At 39.1% G+C, this 16,924-nt stretch overlaps 1 protein-coding gene across 1 annotated transcript in view; it reads right to left on the reverse strand.

Moving 5' to 3' along the window:
• Window positions 1–16,924, reverse strand: part of adgrl3.1 (adhesion G protein-coupled receptor L3.1) — a 115,365-nt gene that overhangs the window by 92,555 nt on the left and 5,886 nt on the right. Inside the window, 1 exon segment of the mRNA XM_025907760.1 lies at window positions 9,255–9,336. The gene's annotated coding sequence lies outside the window, so the exon portion shown is untranslated.

The following is a 16,924-nucleotide window of genomic DNA, read 5'->3' on the forward strand; positions in this document are numbered from 1 at the left end:
ATGCTGTGACATCTATAATGTTACGGGGGGAAGGTAACTAGCTAGCCTAGTTACAACAAAGTCTTTTTGGACTCTCGAGAACAGGAATGTCAAAGTCATCTTACATCGGGGGTCAAATACAAGCTATTTGGATGTTAAGTGGGGCGAACCAAAGAAACTCGCTTTTACATCAGTCTAACAGTCTTTAATTACACATTAACTACCCATTGTACGAAACAGACATTTCTATTGTATATAGTGAAAAAACAGGAACTTTTCTGTCATCTAATCATTTATTTATTACTTAATTACTTTGGTGTAATAAGAATAGCTATGGGGGAGGTCTTTGTGAGCAGGAAAAGTTATAAAACTTAGTCAAAGTCCTAAATTTATCCTCTATCCTTTACATTTTCCAATGCCACCCATTGGCCAGATTTCAGGGCCTTGTGTTTCACACCCATGCTGTATAAGATTTGTTTATAATGTCTCTGGGAGATATGTTCTTTACAGATTTTCTCTTACTGTAAAAGCTATTTAAAGTTTCATAATTAAGTAACAACTGTACAGTAAATAGCTAGGTCCTGATATGTTCCAATGAGATAAAATGCTACCCATATACTGTCTGTAAAAGATCATAATAACAAGTAATATAGCTTGTAACTTCCACTTTCTGGGCTTCTGGCTTTCTTAGGAGGCATTTGCTTTGAGTTTCTTCTCCGTAAACTAAATTTCATGAGTTTAACATCATTTTTCTGAAAACTTTCCATGTGTTTGTATTGAAAAAGTTAAGATGACAGATATAGATCAATTTTTACCTTTCTTAAGGTTTCTATTATAGCAAAATATATTTCTTTGAGTTTTGAGTTTTTTCACATGTCACGTATACATTGCCATATTTGATGTGATACACCACCAGTTGCTTGCCATTTTTGGATGAAATACTCACTAACTACTAGTCAAGAGGTAGTAAAAGCATGAAGATATGGAAAAGTGAAAATTGTGTCTCTTTTCCTTGGAACGGCAACAGTCTCCATTTCCGGTTTTTGTAGGACTTTTCACAGCTTCGCTACAGCTCAGAAAGCAGATGGATGGTGTTTATAGACAAGTCCATCACTTCCTTTCAAACCACGATTTCAGCAATCACAAGGAGGATTTCGTCTTACCATAGGGGGGAATACACATTTTTCCTTAGCAATAGGTGGTTGCCGGAGGGCCACTGATCAATCCGTAGGCCTGTATGACTGGAGGGCTTTAGCAATTGTTTTCCCAGTGACTCCCATCAACCTCTTGCCACCACTCTCAGCCATTCGGGGAAAACTCATTTTTCTAGAACGATTGGTGGTTGTCAGTTGGATGCTCACCACTCTCTAGGCCTAAATGACTGGAGTCTTATTCACTTGACCCTACATTGTCACCATGACTGTCACACATCTAAAATAGCAGACAAGTTAAGGTCACATGGTTAGTGTTCACATGTCCACATAACCTTAAAAAAGGGACATCAGAGCACCATGAAGCACTTTCCTTGTAAGAAAAACATAGGGTAGAACAGATCGAGGGTTTAGGTTGGGATAAGTTGGACACATAGCATCCTGGGATTCCCAGGTAGATCCAGATGTGGTTTAAAAAACCACATTTACAGGCAATCTGTGGGCTTGCCATCACTGTAAGTGATCACTCTATTAAGACTGCTGAGTATGGGAACTGCTAACCCCTGCAAACTAGTGTATTCTCACATATGTGGAACTGCAGCTTGTATGCTGAAAAATATTAAACAGCCCACTTGGCGGTGTCGAGATTCACCAGATTAGTCATGAAGAGCCAGTTTACTCAGTTCTCGACAGCTTTTAGCGCCTGTTAGTTTTGATTTACAGAAAAAAAAAAAATTAATAGCTTTTATGCTTTTACAGTTATTTCACTCATTATTTCCGCTCTCATCGTAATACTTTAGCTTTCAGATGAGTTAGAGTTTCGCTCATCCAATGCTAAGAATACGCAGAATCAAAACAATTATCAGTGAAAACTGATTTCATAACTTATCTGCTTTATACAACCCACAGATTAATGTGGAATACTATTTGACTCCCACCTCATACCAGCAAATTAGGTTAGTTCACTGAAATACTCAAAACACTCAAAATATATCAAAGTACTCAATGCATAGAGCAGAAGTCCAGTTTATGGTTGGCCTACTTTTAGGCTTAGCTAATGAAAAAAACAAAAATATAAATAAATCCATACCCCAAAAATGGCTGTGCCCCATGCAAATATCCAAATAACAAGCACACAGTCCCGTGCACACACGCACATGTAGCCATTCAATTCTGCATGGCATTACAGCTGAGTTCCCCCATAAGAGGGGAGTTAATAGTGTACAAAACTGCCTCTGATACAATCAATTATGTCAACTACAGACACAGTGATGCTGATTCCAGCGCCACTGATGTTGTTTTCCTCCCTTTGATTCATCTGTCTTCTCCTTCATACTACCTTTTTTTGCTCCCCCATTGCCGTCTCCCTCTCCTACTCCCTGTCACTGCTCTAAACCCAGTACTGTCACAACGGATCCATCAAAGGCTTGCCTTAAAGCCAGAGGCAGCGCGCGGCAGAGTTTGTGTATGCGTGTGATTGTGTTTGCGGGTGAAGAAGAGAGAGAGAGGGGAAGGGAGAAAGTTGTCCTGTACAGTACCGAGAACAGCCACCTCAGCAGTGAGTGATGCTGCATTAAAGCGGAGGCAGACAAACAGCCAGCAAACGACTCTCGTGACCTAGATTTAAACCCCCATGAACGAGCTGGGCTTGGTTAGCAAGAGAAAATGCTCAAAACCTCATCTTACATTTGAGCTTTATTATCCATTTGTCAATTACTTTTCTTCAATTCTGTTCTCTCCATCCATTTATTTTCATGCCCTACTGCTATTCTCCATCCAGCCTTGTTTACTTCTTTGCTTGCACTCTGTCTCTATGCTTTTTTTTCTTCTTGCTTACATGCTTGCATGTCCTTTCTATCCTCTGCCATCCACTTGCCCGCGTTGCTCTATGAACATTTAATATTCTCATCATCCTCAGGTGCTCTACACCCACTGTTTTCCATTTTAAACTACTGTAAGCTCACATGAAAGAGGCTGGTAGGACCAAAATAATGAGACTCCTGCTACTCTAATTTTAGACCCCAATACTCTTTCAGAAACACGTGCGTTCAAGTATTTCAAAGATTTGTTCAGAATCAGCAAACTCAGCAAACTCTGTGGTTTCCACTGATTCAGTTAGGAGGGGAAAAAAGTGATTTTTGCATAAGACATTAGGACCAAACCTTTGCTCTTGCATTATAGAGCAGATATGAACTGTGTATATCAGAGTCTTGAAATATTTATTCAAAAAGGCCTTTCTGGGGTGCTTACAGTGCTGTTCATAAATTAAAAATGCATAAGCACCAACACTGGTATATAAATATAAAAGGAGGCACTTAATGTTGGATTGTCTGACTGCTGAGAAAATGGCATCGGAAGCACAGAAAGATCTACCTAAGAGAAAAAGTACATCCGTTTGCAGACTGTCACCTTGACTTATGTGTAGGAAAATGCGCCTGGTGGACACAGATAGAAATTTCTCCCTTCACATATCACGGAACACATTAAACATTACAGTCTTTTTGAGTCACTATGACTGCAATGCTGCTCAGAGCCGTGATGCGTATAAAATGTCTCATGACAGATGTCCACACTGATAGGGGAGTATTTGTCAGCAAACACTTTTGTTAGATATTACATTTTCACTTCTCCCTGGAAACAAAAAAAAATAAAATCTAAACTGAGGAAGAGATTCTCTTCAAAGTTTACTGGGATTGAGGAAGCACAGTGGTGGTTATTCAGTGCTAGAACATCACCTGGAACATTATTGCATAAAAATCAAGACTTATTACTGTTCTCTGCAGGACTGAGGCTGAGCTTTAGTTTTCAGTTTGCAGGGCAAAATGGTTTGCCGCTGCATTCGATTTGAGTCCTAACCCTCATCAGTTTCACAGAGGAAGCTATAATAATCCTTCATGTTATCAAACATATGTTAAAGACCTATTCTGGAGTAAATCTGCACCCACGTGAATTGCATCTGCCATTTTTACAATGACATTCGATTCAATGAAATGCAACCAGTGTTTCGTGATTGCACGGCGACGTGGATATTTTTTGCACTGACACAAACCACAGCTGTTGCATTTTTGATAAGCTGCATCCATCACTTCTCCAAAATAGCATAAAACCGATGATACAATGAGCTCCAGCAGGATGTATGGGTGGTGATTTTGAAGCAATCAATGGGGACAGCAAAGGTAAACACAGTGCTAAATGTCAGCTATGGTGATTGCGCTGCCACAATATCACCTCGGGCGGGAGACCCAAATAACCAAAATCAATAATCTAATCATTTCATATTCAAATCACGCAGGGTAGAGGTCTGGATCTTATTGCAGTTTCATATCCCTGGTGTGCTGATATATTCCAATCAACAAACCAGAGCAAGCAGATGCATTTAAAATAGAATAATTCAATGAGGCTGGTGGGTGGTTCGCAATGTCTGAAATAAATGTCTATTATTTTCACTAGGCAGTGTTGAAACACATGTAATATGCAAATCTACACGTACATATACTTTAGTTGTTATCGCTGCAATGTAATAGACACATTTGAGTATGTGCAATTACACTGTCCGGACACAATGTAACGCCCATTTATGTTAAAAAAAAAATTACACATTAGTAAGTACAAAGTGACAGAATAAGTTATTTTATAGCGTTACAAAGTTCAAATAAAAGAAACCCAGGGTCTGCAAAACTATTCTCACTTGTTTCATCAATGCTTTATTGTGCCAGTAAGAAATATTTGATCAAAAATTAATCTTATGCCGCTCAGATCTTATATTCCGGTTGTAGCTAGAGGTCTTCAGCATCGATTCCCTTTCATAACTGTAGTCATTCTGGATAGATCCACGTTCCTAAAACATGAACTGAATGTGAGGATTACACGTGGATCCTTGTGAGGTCTGCGTCTTTCTTTACAATAACTGAATACACACACGCACATTCACCGCATTTAATCCTCTATGATAATGGATATATCTGTAGATTTGAAATGTGAAACACTGGCACAGCAACAGGTCTGCTTTTAAACTATTAACTAGAACAGTAAGATTTTAATCTCTGACCAATGCGTCTTTTCCAGCTGTTGCTTTCAAAACGCATTAGAGTGAAATAAAGCGTATTTCATGGTTTAGATGTCTGTGTGTGTGTGTGTTTAACCGTTGTCGTGCTCCCAGAGGTATCAAACAAGTCTGCTTGCATGAACAGAGTTACGATAACGCGTGTTTTTGTTGGAATCCATGCTGATGCATCCAAATAGAACAACAAATCTCTACAGTATACGATAGGGATAATTGAACTGGTAAACACACACATGGAAGGAAAACATCTGTGAGTGCATCTGCTCATCATCATACCAAGCCCGTTGGAAATCTGCATTCTCAATATAGTCTACTTTATAGAGTTTATTGACTCATAAGCAAAACATCCCAAATAGGAGAAGACACAGTAGGGAAGAAACAGTGATAGTAACTGCCATAACTTGTTTTGTTTCTTCGCACAAATAAGACGCCTTATCCTTCCTGGAATACGGTGGCCTTAAATAGCTGCCTTTTTTTCCAAGTTGTTGACTGAGAGCATCTCTGTGGGCTATTCCCTGTTGTCAAGTGTGTGTGTGTGCATGTACTTCTGTGTTGCACGGGGTGTGCTGGGGGTTGTACCAATCCACTCAGGTGGCAATGTATTTGTGCTTGTAAGGGGTATACATGTGGGTCTTTGTGCATTTACGTCAAAACCGCATGTGTATTTGATTATTGTGTAGGTGTGTGTGTGTGTTTGCTCCCCAGGTGCACTCGCTTGATCTTAGGAGGGATGAAAGAGTGCATGAAGGAAAGAATGATACTTTAAGCACAGTAAACAGGATGCAGAGCCACCAGACAGCAGCAAATATCAGACAGCAAACGCTAAGTCCAACAGAATTTCTCCAGACTGTCAGATGTGAATACACCAAATCAGCAAAGAAACTGTAAACACTCAAAGCTGAAATAATGGCTGAAAATGTACCACATTTGTAAGCTATCAAGCCACGCGCTTCATTTAGCCCGGCTCATTGACTGGGAAAGAACACGTTCATGTTTGCCTCAATGGCTGAGCAGGAAAGAAGGGTGGACCACATTCACGCATTAACTCAGTCACACCTGGGAGCTCGTTCAGCACAGCCACACAGTCTCACACTACTGGAGTTGGAGAAACAGTTAAAGGTTAATGCCCATAGGTCGCAGCCCTGATGGTAGTTGTTGAGGGATTTAAACTGCCGGGATTTTTCCAGCTACTGTACCCATACAGATTTTAAACCGTGACCTTTCAGTCACAAGCTCATTTCCTCTGAGCCTATCTGTCACCGCGGGTCAATACATGGCTGGTGAGGATAAATGCAGAGATGGTGTAGACATGGTCATGCAGTCTTTTATCATTTTTTTGTAACATTTTCTTCTTTGTTAATAGATAAATGGGACTGCAACTAATGATGATTCATTATCAAATTACAATACGTTTTCTGTTAAAGAAAAGCAGATTTATAATTTCTCACAGTATGAAAATACATGCTGAATAATGCTGAGTAATTCATTGCATTCAACGAAAACACTTCATACGTGCAAAACGAAAAAAAAAATATGCCTAATTATTGGATGATTTGCTCATTTGATCCATTTACAAATAATAATTAGATTTAATTTTGCTTGTTTTAGCATTTTTAGAAGAAGGAAACAAAAATGTGTTTATCTAATCTTACATTATCTTGATGAAATTCAATAATATATATTACCCCGTAGCCCCATTAGAGAGAAAGAACTCCTCATCTCCCAGGTCTAGTGCTTCAGAGACATCTGTGTCACACACAGCCCTGTGTATATTTTTCCGAGTATGCACTGGATGCGTGGGCTTGCGTGTGTCTGTTTGTGTGCAATGTGTACACAGAATAAGGCTGAGTCTAATTGCGCAAGTCCATCTGCTGATTTTGGAAACATGGCCTCTATCTAACAGACACAAACGGTACAGACAAAAACACACAAGCACAGACAACACACACACGCGCGCGCACGCCACAAGTGCCTGTCTCAAAGCCTCGACTTGGACCCTGGATAATTTGCACCCATTTTATGGCAGCTGTGTGGACCGCATTGACTGGCATGGTTTACAATATGGACCCTATTGTCTTTGAATAAAGGCCTCTCAACACAAGGCAAAGGTCACGTTATAAGACAATGAGCCTGCATTCACTGGGGTGGCAGCAAGGGAGAGTGTGTGTGTGTGTGTGTGTGTGTGTGTGTGCATACGGATCTGTGTAAGAGAGATTGAGAGAAAAAGAGAGAACAGAGGCTAATTTGTGTAAGTGGTGTTACAGCTAGAATTTGAATTATCTTTGTATTTTTCCCAAATTCGTTTTTTTCTTCAATCATAAACTTTCCAGAATATATTTTCTGTGTCAGGTTTACAGGTGCAAAGCTTGTCAAGACTGTCACTTTTCTTAAATTCAGTTTCACACTTGATATTTAAGTTTTGTTAACTTTGTAATGAGTGACTATATTGTGCATGACTGCACCATATCTCGCATTCATCTGCTCGTTTATCCAAGCGTACTGTTTGTGTACTGCTATGATGTGTTACTCAGTATACATGTAATGACTGTTTAACCAATGACACTTCACGGATTTCGTTTCAATCTGCACTCTCATTAGAAATGCGGTGAATGAAGGTTGTGTGTTTGTTCGTGTGGACCAGGAAACACCTGTTTGACGCAGAGAAAAAAAAAGCACATCCTCCATACGAAGAATGATATATCCCATTTCCTGTTGTTCTTTCTTTTTTACTTATTGTCTCAGTGAAATAAAGACAAAATGCGGCCTTGTGATCACAGAATTAGATTTCAAAGCAAGCGTTCAGAGTCATGTGAGAGTCGAGGAAGGAAAGCATGCAGAGTCACAAAGACCAGACAGGAAGGGCATTGAGGTGGTCACACTCACAAATGCTGCCTACACAATCAAAACTCAAACGGGCATGCACACAGTAACATTAATAATTACACAAATGAAAAATTTTAACATATTAAAATGGACTCAAATGTTTTTGTTGGGTTTTTTTGTGCTAAATGACCCACAAAATTTCTAAACTGGCTTACTGATTTATGCAAATGTTATCTTGGCTTGTCTTTTATTTCACATCCATGCAGTCGGAAACTTCAGTGAAATGAGAGATTAAACTTAACAATGTGACACAGAGACCCTAAAGACTAAATAAGGGAAGCAGAAGGAGTTTGAGAGAGAGACTGTCCTCAGTCTCATTACTCTGAGCCAATTCAATCAATAACAAATAGGATCTCACATGTAAACATGACCTCAGGGCTTTTTTTACAGCAAGGATGCAATATATTTTTTCTCTGAGTAAAAAAAAAGAAAATGTAAAAACTGATGGCAACCAGGATACTCCGATAAGCTGTCAGTACCCAGGAACTGCACCCTCCTCGATTACCAATAAACTGAATGTGCAATTCATCAGCCCAACTCTAGGAGACAGTATTTCTAATTAAAAGGAAGCTCGTAAATTCGACATTTTACAGGTCCTGCTCAGCTTGTAAATACACTGTAAATAACCCATGTTGAGTGGCTTCATGGGCAGATGAAGGTCTGGATTTGTGGCAAACTCCAGCTGATGCCTTCAATGAACACCAGGCTGATTGCAGTTAATTCAAATTCACTTTTATTCCCAGTGGGCTAACGGAACCCACTATCTTTACATATCTAAATCTATTCCTGTTACATTCACTGCATATTGCATGTTGTTCTGTATTCTTTTTGAAGCTTAGTTAAATCTGATTGGATTAGCAGTTTCAGAGGACACATTTGTTGGGCCAATTAGAGCACTTCCTGGCACAGATGGAACCATGAGACCTCCGGGGAGAACACTGGGTCATATTTGGGTTCTAAAAAAGCATAATGCATACTGTAGAGTCGGCAAAAACAACGCACCAGGTGTGTGTACATACTTGCGTGACTATACCCGTGGCTTAAAAAAGCCTGCTGTAAACAAGAAGGAATTCTGAGTCAACATCCCTGGTTAACCACTGTTTAAAAATTATTACAGTGTGAAATAGTGTGCATTCAATCTTGATGCACAAATACAGACACACGTGCCATTTTCTTACCTGTTACTGGTGTACTTTGCTTTGTCAAAGTGAAATGAAACTGCTGAGAATCACATCTCAGTGCCAGCCGGATGTTCCAGTTCTGCAGACACGGGAGAGAGAAGAGGGAGGGACACAAAGGGAGTAAGGAGGAAAGAGGAAGAGAGAGAGAGAGAAAACGGTGGGGGTTATTCGAGCTCAGTGAACTGAAATCCCTGTCATTTTTTACAATAGAGACAGATAGCTATAATATGTGGTGAATGTGGGGTTCAATGTGAATAATGGCCCCCCTCCAGATTGTGTGAATAGCCATAACCCACTCAACACAAGAACCAGACAGTTCACAAGCCACTTTTACTTCTGATTGCTTGTTTAGTATTTGTGTGTCCTTGTATGTGCATACACGTGCACACGTGTGTGTGCGTGTGTGCTCTGTCTCATAATGACCTCTTAAGTGTCAGGGTATCAAAGTCTATAATGGTCTGTCTATGCGCTCGCTGGCAGTTTACAGCTAAAAAGCTCTCTCATGCCATGATAACTGGTTTATATGGGTGGCATTTCACAGCCAAATGCCAGAGACACTTTTCAGAAAGGGAAATTGTTAGCTCTGTTTCCAGAATTCAGAGAGGCAGTTATGCATGGTTAGTGTTACGTATCTTTTTGTAAATTTGTTTTTTGTTCCTTTTTGTATTTGTCACTGCATCTTTCTTTGTATTTTTGTTTTCACGTCTTTCTCTCTCACACTCTCTCTTTCGTTATTATTATTAAGATTAGAACAACCTTTTTCTTTTTCCCTTTTCTCTCTCCCTTTCTCTTGCTCTCCACCTTCATCTCCACCTATAATCCCAACTTCTTTCGAGATAAACTTTGTACCAATATAACCAACCTCAGTGTGTGTGTGTGTGTGTGTATTTGTGTGTGTGTGTTATTACTCTGTGTACAGTGTCTGAAATCGCACATGGTTTATGCATGGGGAGGCTGATAAAACGAAAAGCAACAGTGTATATACTGTTTTGACTTGAATTTTCTTTTAGACAGTCTTTATCTGTGCGCATTTTCACTGTCATGCAAGACATTTGTCAGCCGCATTAACACACACCCATGCAACGTGTGAAACCTCTGTGGAGCGCTCAGGCAGGGCTGTGGAACTGGGTCTATCAGCCAGTAAAGCAGGCCATGAGCAATGTCTCTATGGTTGGGTGGGCAAAGACAACAAAAGATGGATTCACTGTTCTCTATTAATGTAGTTGCATGTGTCTCTATGTATTCATGTGACTAAAGTGCATGAATAGTGCTACAGACAACAGAGAACTAGTGACATTAATTTTGGTTTTAAGCTCCTTCGACTATCCAGCACCCTCATTCGTATCTCTGTGAACATGGTTAGTCATAAGGAGATGATCAAGAATGGTGGAATCGGCAAATAAGGAGTGGTGGAAGAGGGATCAAAAAGAATTGGTGAAAGACCATATTTGTGTAAGCAGCAAAACAGGGGAAGGGATTTTTTCATTACAACTCATAAACAGCAGCAAGTGCAAAAGAGGAAAAAGAAACAAAGATATAGCCAGCGCAATAGTGAGAGCACACAACACCGGTACACCACCAGTTTGTCGCATCCCTACAGAGGAAGTCTTAAATAAAGTCTAATTTAAGTTTCCATGAAACACACAGGGAAAACTACAACTAGATAAAGTAGATTTTTGGTATATTTTTTCCTTGCAATCACACTAACCCTGTAAACACTGGAATTACATTGACACTGAATGTAATTTACTTCCTATTTCCAGTGCCATTATAAGAAGTAATGTTCCCTTATTTAATTTGGAAAGTAGGTATGTTTAGTATGTGTTTGCTGATGGGCCCGTAGTAGAGCAGGTACCTGAATCAACACGTAGGATAACTATACCAAAATTCAAAAAATGCAACAGTTGCTTTCTGTAGCAGTTACCTTAGGCACCGTAAGTACAGAGGCTGCAATTTTTACGAAACTAATGCGGGCAGCATATGGCTACAAGCATTGTATTCTATCGCTGTATGCTGAAAAAGAAGGGCTGCCACAAGGACAAGAAAAACTGCAGATAGCAGAGGAAAAACAACATAGAAGACTGAGACTAATGCAGCTGTTGTGATAGCTCCATCAAGAATTGAGTATGGAAGTGCTTTGCGTTCAAGGCGGATGACCAAGGTGTGATAAGCTAATTCATTCACAAAAAGAACTGTACAAACAATACTATTGTGCTTTTCAAACCAAGGGTAGAAATGATTCCACTTTAGGGAAGCACCTAAATTGAAAATTGGGGAAGCATCTGGCATCTAGATCTTGGCAAAGAATTGAATCTGACTGGGAATCAGTTCATATTAACAACATCCAAAACATTATCTTTCTTACGCGATCCTGAAATAGCTCTTTTATTTTAACTTTTTTTTCTTGAGACAGAGAGAAAGAGAGACAGAGCTGGCATCACCCTAAAGCCAAACATGTTCCAAAGGCTAAGTGTTAGCTAACCTCAAATGTTTAAGCTAATGTAACGATGCTAACTTTATACCTCAGAGTAACAGGCCTAACCTAGGCCAATATAGGGCAGTTGAAAAATTTCTAGTTTCTCTCTTTAGTTGCTGGTGAGTGTTTCAAGAAAAGAGGGAACAGGAAAAGATTTAAAACAGTCTGAGTACACTTAAGGTGATAAATGCAGGACTTTGATCAAATGAATGTAAGAGGGGCCTCAGATAGAGAACAGTTGTAGCTATAGCTTCAGGCTAAGCAGGGGAACTGATCAAGAGGACTCTGGGGATGGGGTGAATGAACAATGGATGGATGAGGGGTTTTTTTAAGGTCTCAAGGCTCAATGTCTTTCTAAAAAAAAAAAAACAGAGTAGATTCTACATGATAGATGATCCCCATTTTCCCACAGTAAAACAATTGTGTTTTCTATTATGAGAGGCAGTGGCTGTATTGATGTCCAGTGTCATCCCCATTATTCATCAGCTCTCTGTATGTAATTAGGATGATGCTACAGTATGCTTTCATGATGGTTTTTTTCATGTATTACGCTCTGTAATTATGCTTTAAGCGACCAATTGCATCATAACACAATGGAAATTGTGCTGATGCCTGTTGGCGGAGATTTATGGCAAATCCAAGCCATCCAAGGCCTTTCTTTAAAGGGCGGAGTCCCCTATATATTCATTTTAAAACCGCAATTCTCTTCCTGTCCTTCAGCAGACTCTCTATAAGCACGGGGAATGTGGAGCAATAGTGTATATGGTTTACCCAGGCGTAAAATTAAAGACTCTTCTCTATGTGGCCCACATAAATCTTTGAAAGAGGGAGGGAAAGAAAGAAAGGGAATCAGGAACGTAGGTGTACATGATAAATAAAACTGGTTGATTTGTCCAGATACTGTGAACCGCTGAACTGTAATCAACTTTGCTTAACTCTGGACAATGAGATATTTCAATACATGATTGCACAGACACATCCAGACATTTCAGCACACGCATGCACCACATATATCATTTTAACCATTATACATAGTTTAGAGTAATTCCCAGACATATGTTTTCACGCAGAGATTGGTTTTATAAGACCAAATATAATTTATCAAACACTTCCTTTACTCTAAATATCCTCTCACACTCTTCTAGGTCCGTGTACTGAATGCCATCTCATTTATCACACGTACAGTCTGAGTGAGAACCAATCAGAGTGTTCAAAATGCATGTAAGCACACTTAAAGAGACTAAGAGTACAATGTCTCACATGGTTAGAAAATAGACATGCGGTGCATGGAAGTTATTGCTCCAGGCCAGTAAGTCGTAGTGGTAGTCATCTGTCTTTCGCGACACTACCATGTATCATGTAAAACTGAGACATGGCAAAAAAAGCGTGGTGGTTATATGTCAGATGAGTAGCACTGAACTGGATAAATTATTTTAGGGTCATAAGACATGTGTGTAAGTAACCAAGTAGATTTAAGCTCAGTTCTTGATTATTTTCTTCTTTTTTAGAATCAACCAGTTAAAAAGGATTCAACCTTGGACAGAGTAAAAGGCTATAATCACATTCCGCCCGCTCAATAACACTGGGACTGAGACAAAATGCCGCAAATAATGTAAACATATATTATCAAGGCATTGATCATTGCTACATCTGCTAATATCTTTGTTCCATCAAGAATGACTATCTAGTCACCCTTGCCCTTCTTCAGCCTATCATACTACACCACCAGCTAAGCTCCAGATCAATACTCCCTGGCATTCATTCACACTCTCAAAGACTTGGAATGAATATGCTATTCGATATCAATCATGATCACAACTGTGCCAATGAACAAGCACAAGAAATGACGGTTTTGTCTTTCCTTTTCCCTTTTTCTTATTTACCATCAATGACCAGTCCCATCAAAGTGCTTCAAGTCAGATCTTTCAGCCTGGTTTATGCTGAAAGGAACCAGATGAACAGGGAGTGGAAGATCTATGTAATGCAGTTAAAGTAAAAGCTCAGTAAGCAGGAAATTTAAGAGGGGCCTGGGGATGATGGTATTACAGCAGACGCTGATTGTGGACAATCTGCTGAAGAAGGAAAAGATATGGAAAATATCACTGCATGCAGTATTGTAGATATAAGAGACTGGCAACTCTTGAAAAGGATGAACTGCAGCTATTTAACAATATGAAATCATTTAAATGTGTAATAAAGTGTAAATGTTACTTGTAACAGTAAATAGTGCTCAAAAAACAATGAAAGCAGAATTCCCCTTCCATTGTCTTAGCACCTGAGTCAATGAAGGGAACCAACCAAGTCCTTTATTTGCACCACTGAATAAGCCTTTAAACAATCCTGCATTTCAAACGCTGCTGTAGTTTCCTCCATTGATAAGAAATACTGTGTTATATGATGGCGCTGAGAGATTTAGGCCCCCAGCATTGTGATGACCTCATTGTTCATTGCCCCATAATTCAAATCTATCCGCTGTGTTGCATCACATTGTGTATGACTCATTTCCATGCAACCTATTCTCTAAACAACCACGGCCTCCTCAGCACGCTATAGTCAACCACTCAAACAACAAAGCAGAGAAGTTCCCATCAATACTGTGGCGACTGGCTTAACACTTAACGCACACAACAGCGCAATGTTTAAATGAACTGAACTAGGAAGAGAAGGGGAGGTGATGGGTGCTATTGTAAATGATTTCCTGCAGAGACCAAAATAATCGGCAGACCTTTGAGTGGGCTTCTTACAATCACTCTGGCCTTGTACACTGATTCTCCGCTCGGCTCCCTAATGGCACCGTGTGTGTCACTAAATATACAGCTGCAGGCAATGTCTATGGACGTCTCTGTGTGAGTGTGTGAGCTTATGCATGCGTGTGTTTGCATACAAACGTAAACGTACGTGTGTTTGAGAGAACCAGAGAAAGTGGTTGGAGCTGATGTGTACAATATTAATGTGTGTTCAGAGTATCTGCAGGAAGAAATTCATGTGTATGTGTGCATTTCTGTTGAGTGGTGACAGCTCTGAGTGGTGCACAGGGAGGTGAAGCACACAGACGAAATGTGTGAAGATACGTAGACTGGAAGGACAAGCTCTCGCTTTGTAGAATAATAATAACAACTTCATAGTGAATGCAAGCTTTTAAAAATCGGTGGGGTGTGGACACATTTAAAAAGCAACAGCTTAGTCATAGACATTTATTGCAAGCTATCGACTTGTTTGACATGACCAAAGGTTTTAGCATCTTTCACTCAGTTCTTCCAGATAATGTCGATACTGTTTTTTAAAATAATTTACCACACAACAGATATCATTACATAGAAAAAGTAAATACATCCACGTCTGAAAGATGTTTAAGGGTTTGATTACATCATAAATATCCTATAAAACTCAATTTCATCTTTGCAAGCCATGCTGATTTCTCCATTGTCCTGTTCAACTTCAACTTTCAGACATATCTTCAGTCTTTGATATAATGCAGAATTCATAGTTGAACTACTTACTGCAATCTAATAAGGACAAACAATTCTGTCTGTCCAGAGAACATAGTTGTAAACTGCCTTTCCAGTTTGGGAAAACCATAAAATAATGAATATACAGGCAAAATATGACCGTCAACACACCCGCTTTGACATCAATAGTTACTTGGAGAGCCTAAGTTTCTTTCAGCATAAACACTCCACCGCTGGGACCTATTTGTTAGGGCTGCAGTACACAGGACAAACTCTAACATCGCTATAGATGAGCTTCCTGACAGCAAAAGTGAGTGATGACACTATAACAAAGATAACACCAGACTCTACATGTTAGAGGTCGGTCGACTTGGGATCTAACCCGAAATCTTGATTCTGATCCTGAACCTTGTGTGATAAATCTAGATATGTCTATGTCTATGCATTTTAAAAGTAAATTTAATATGTCAAGTTTATGTTTAATTTGTCTGAAAGCATCATCTTCATATTATTTTATGTATTAATACTGTTTCAAGTGTTTGCTTGTCTAAATACGTTCAAAAAGTCAACAACTTTCAAGGGCTGTGCTTATCTTTTCAAAGAACTGTAGTTTGCCGGCTTATATCAAATTTGGAGAGTAAAGCAGAAAAAGCCCAAAGACATAAACACAAACATTAATTCTCTTTATTCTTCTAGTCTTTGAGTTACTAAATTTCCAGTCATTGTAAACACACTTTTCAGACTGTTACCCATAATAATGGTGCACAAACCGAATAAATGTACCATGAACAGCCTCCTCTCTCCTCTTCAAGACAGCAGTATAGTGTGCAACCAATAAAACCATGTTAAATAAAACTCAATTATGACAACATAAAAGTTGGGTCTCAAATAAATTTTACACTGACTCAACAAACAAGACAAAAAAGTCAACTGGTCAGAAAAATGTATATACATCTGGCTTTGAAGAAACATAACTGTAAAATCTGACATTGATTTTACCCACTTAAGCACCTGAAATTGATTGGTTAAAAGGAAAGATGGTGCAGTGCAAGCCATCAGCCTGTTTAGATTATTTTAACGATGATGGAAAGCGTAGGCTATTTTATGTAATATTCAATCTCTTTAGGAGTTTTTATGTTTGGAAGGTTGGAAGGTAGGGGAGAGCCAGAAAACATCACCACAACACAAATTTATATTATCATAATAAATGGCTGAGGGGTGATCATTCTTAAAATTGATTTACACTGATTGATTTCTCAATTATTTTTATCCCACATGAGCCTTTTCACAACCCAAGGTCCTTGGGCTTGTTTGTCTGTTATAAAATTGTTGATTAAAAACAAAATGCAATCAAACCTTAAGGATGGTTCAGGGGTGCATCAAAGAACGTATCATTTTTTATCCATATGTCGACGAGTGACCCTGCTGTGTCTCTGAAAGTTATCAACTTAATAAAAACTGAAAATTAAAAGAAAAGCAGCAACATCGTGGTTCTTGAACATGAATCATACTGGATGTTTTTCAGCATATTCTAGTCTCATTTTAAATGGAACACCCATAAAGCTTTCTAACTAATGATTCTACCATAATGCATATTTAATGTATGAAAATAGCTGGAAACTGCCAGAAAATAGTCAAAATATCAATGTTTGGCATTTTTCTTGAAAAATATCTTAGATAATATGTTAATTTTCCTTTACTGAGGGGTAGCCTTTCTCAAAACTGATTTACACTGATTGATT

The sequence above is a fragment of the Oreochromis niloticus genome, linkage group LG6 (assembly GCF_001858045.2).
Source record: "Oreochromis niloticus isolate F11D_XX linkage group LG6, O_niloticus_UMD_NMBU, whole genome shotgun sequence".
NCBI classification, from domain to species: domain Eukaryota; kingdom Metazoa; phylum Chordata; class Actinopteri; order Cichliformes; family Cichlidae; genus Oreochromis; species Oreochromis niloticus.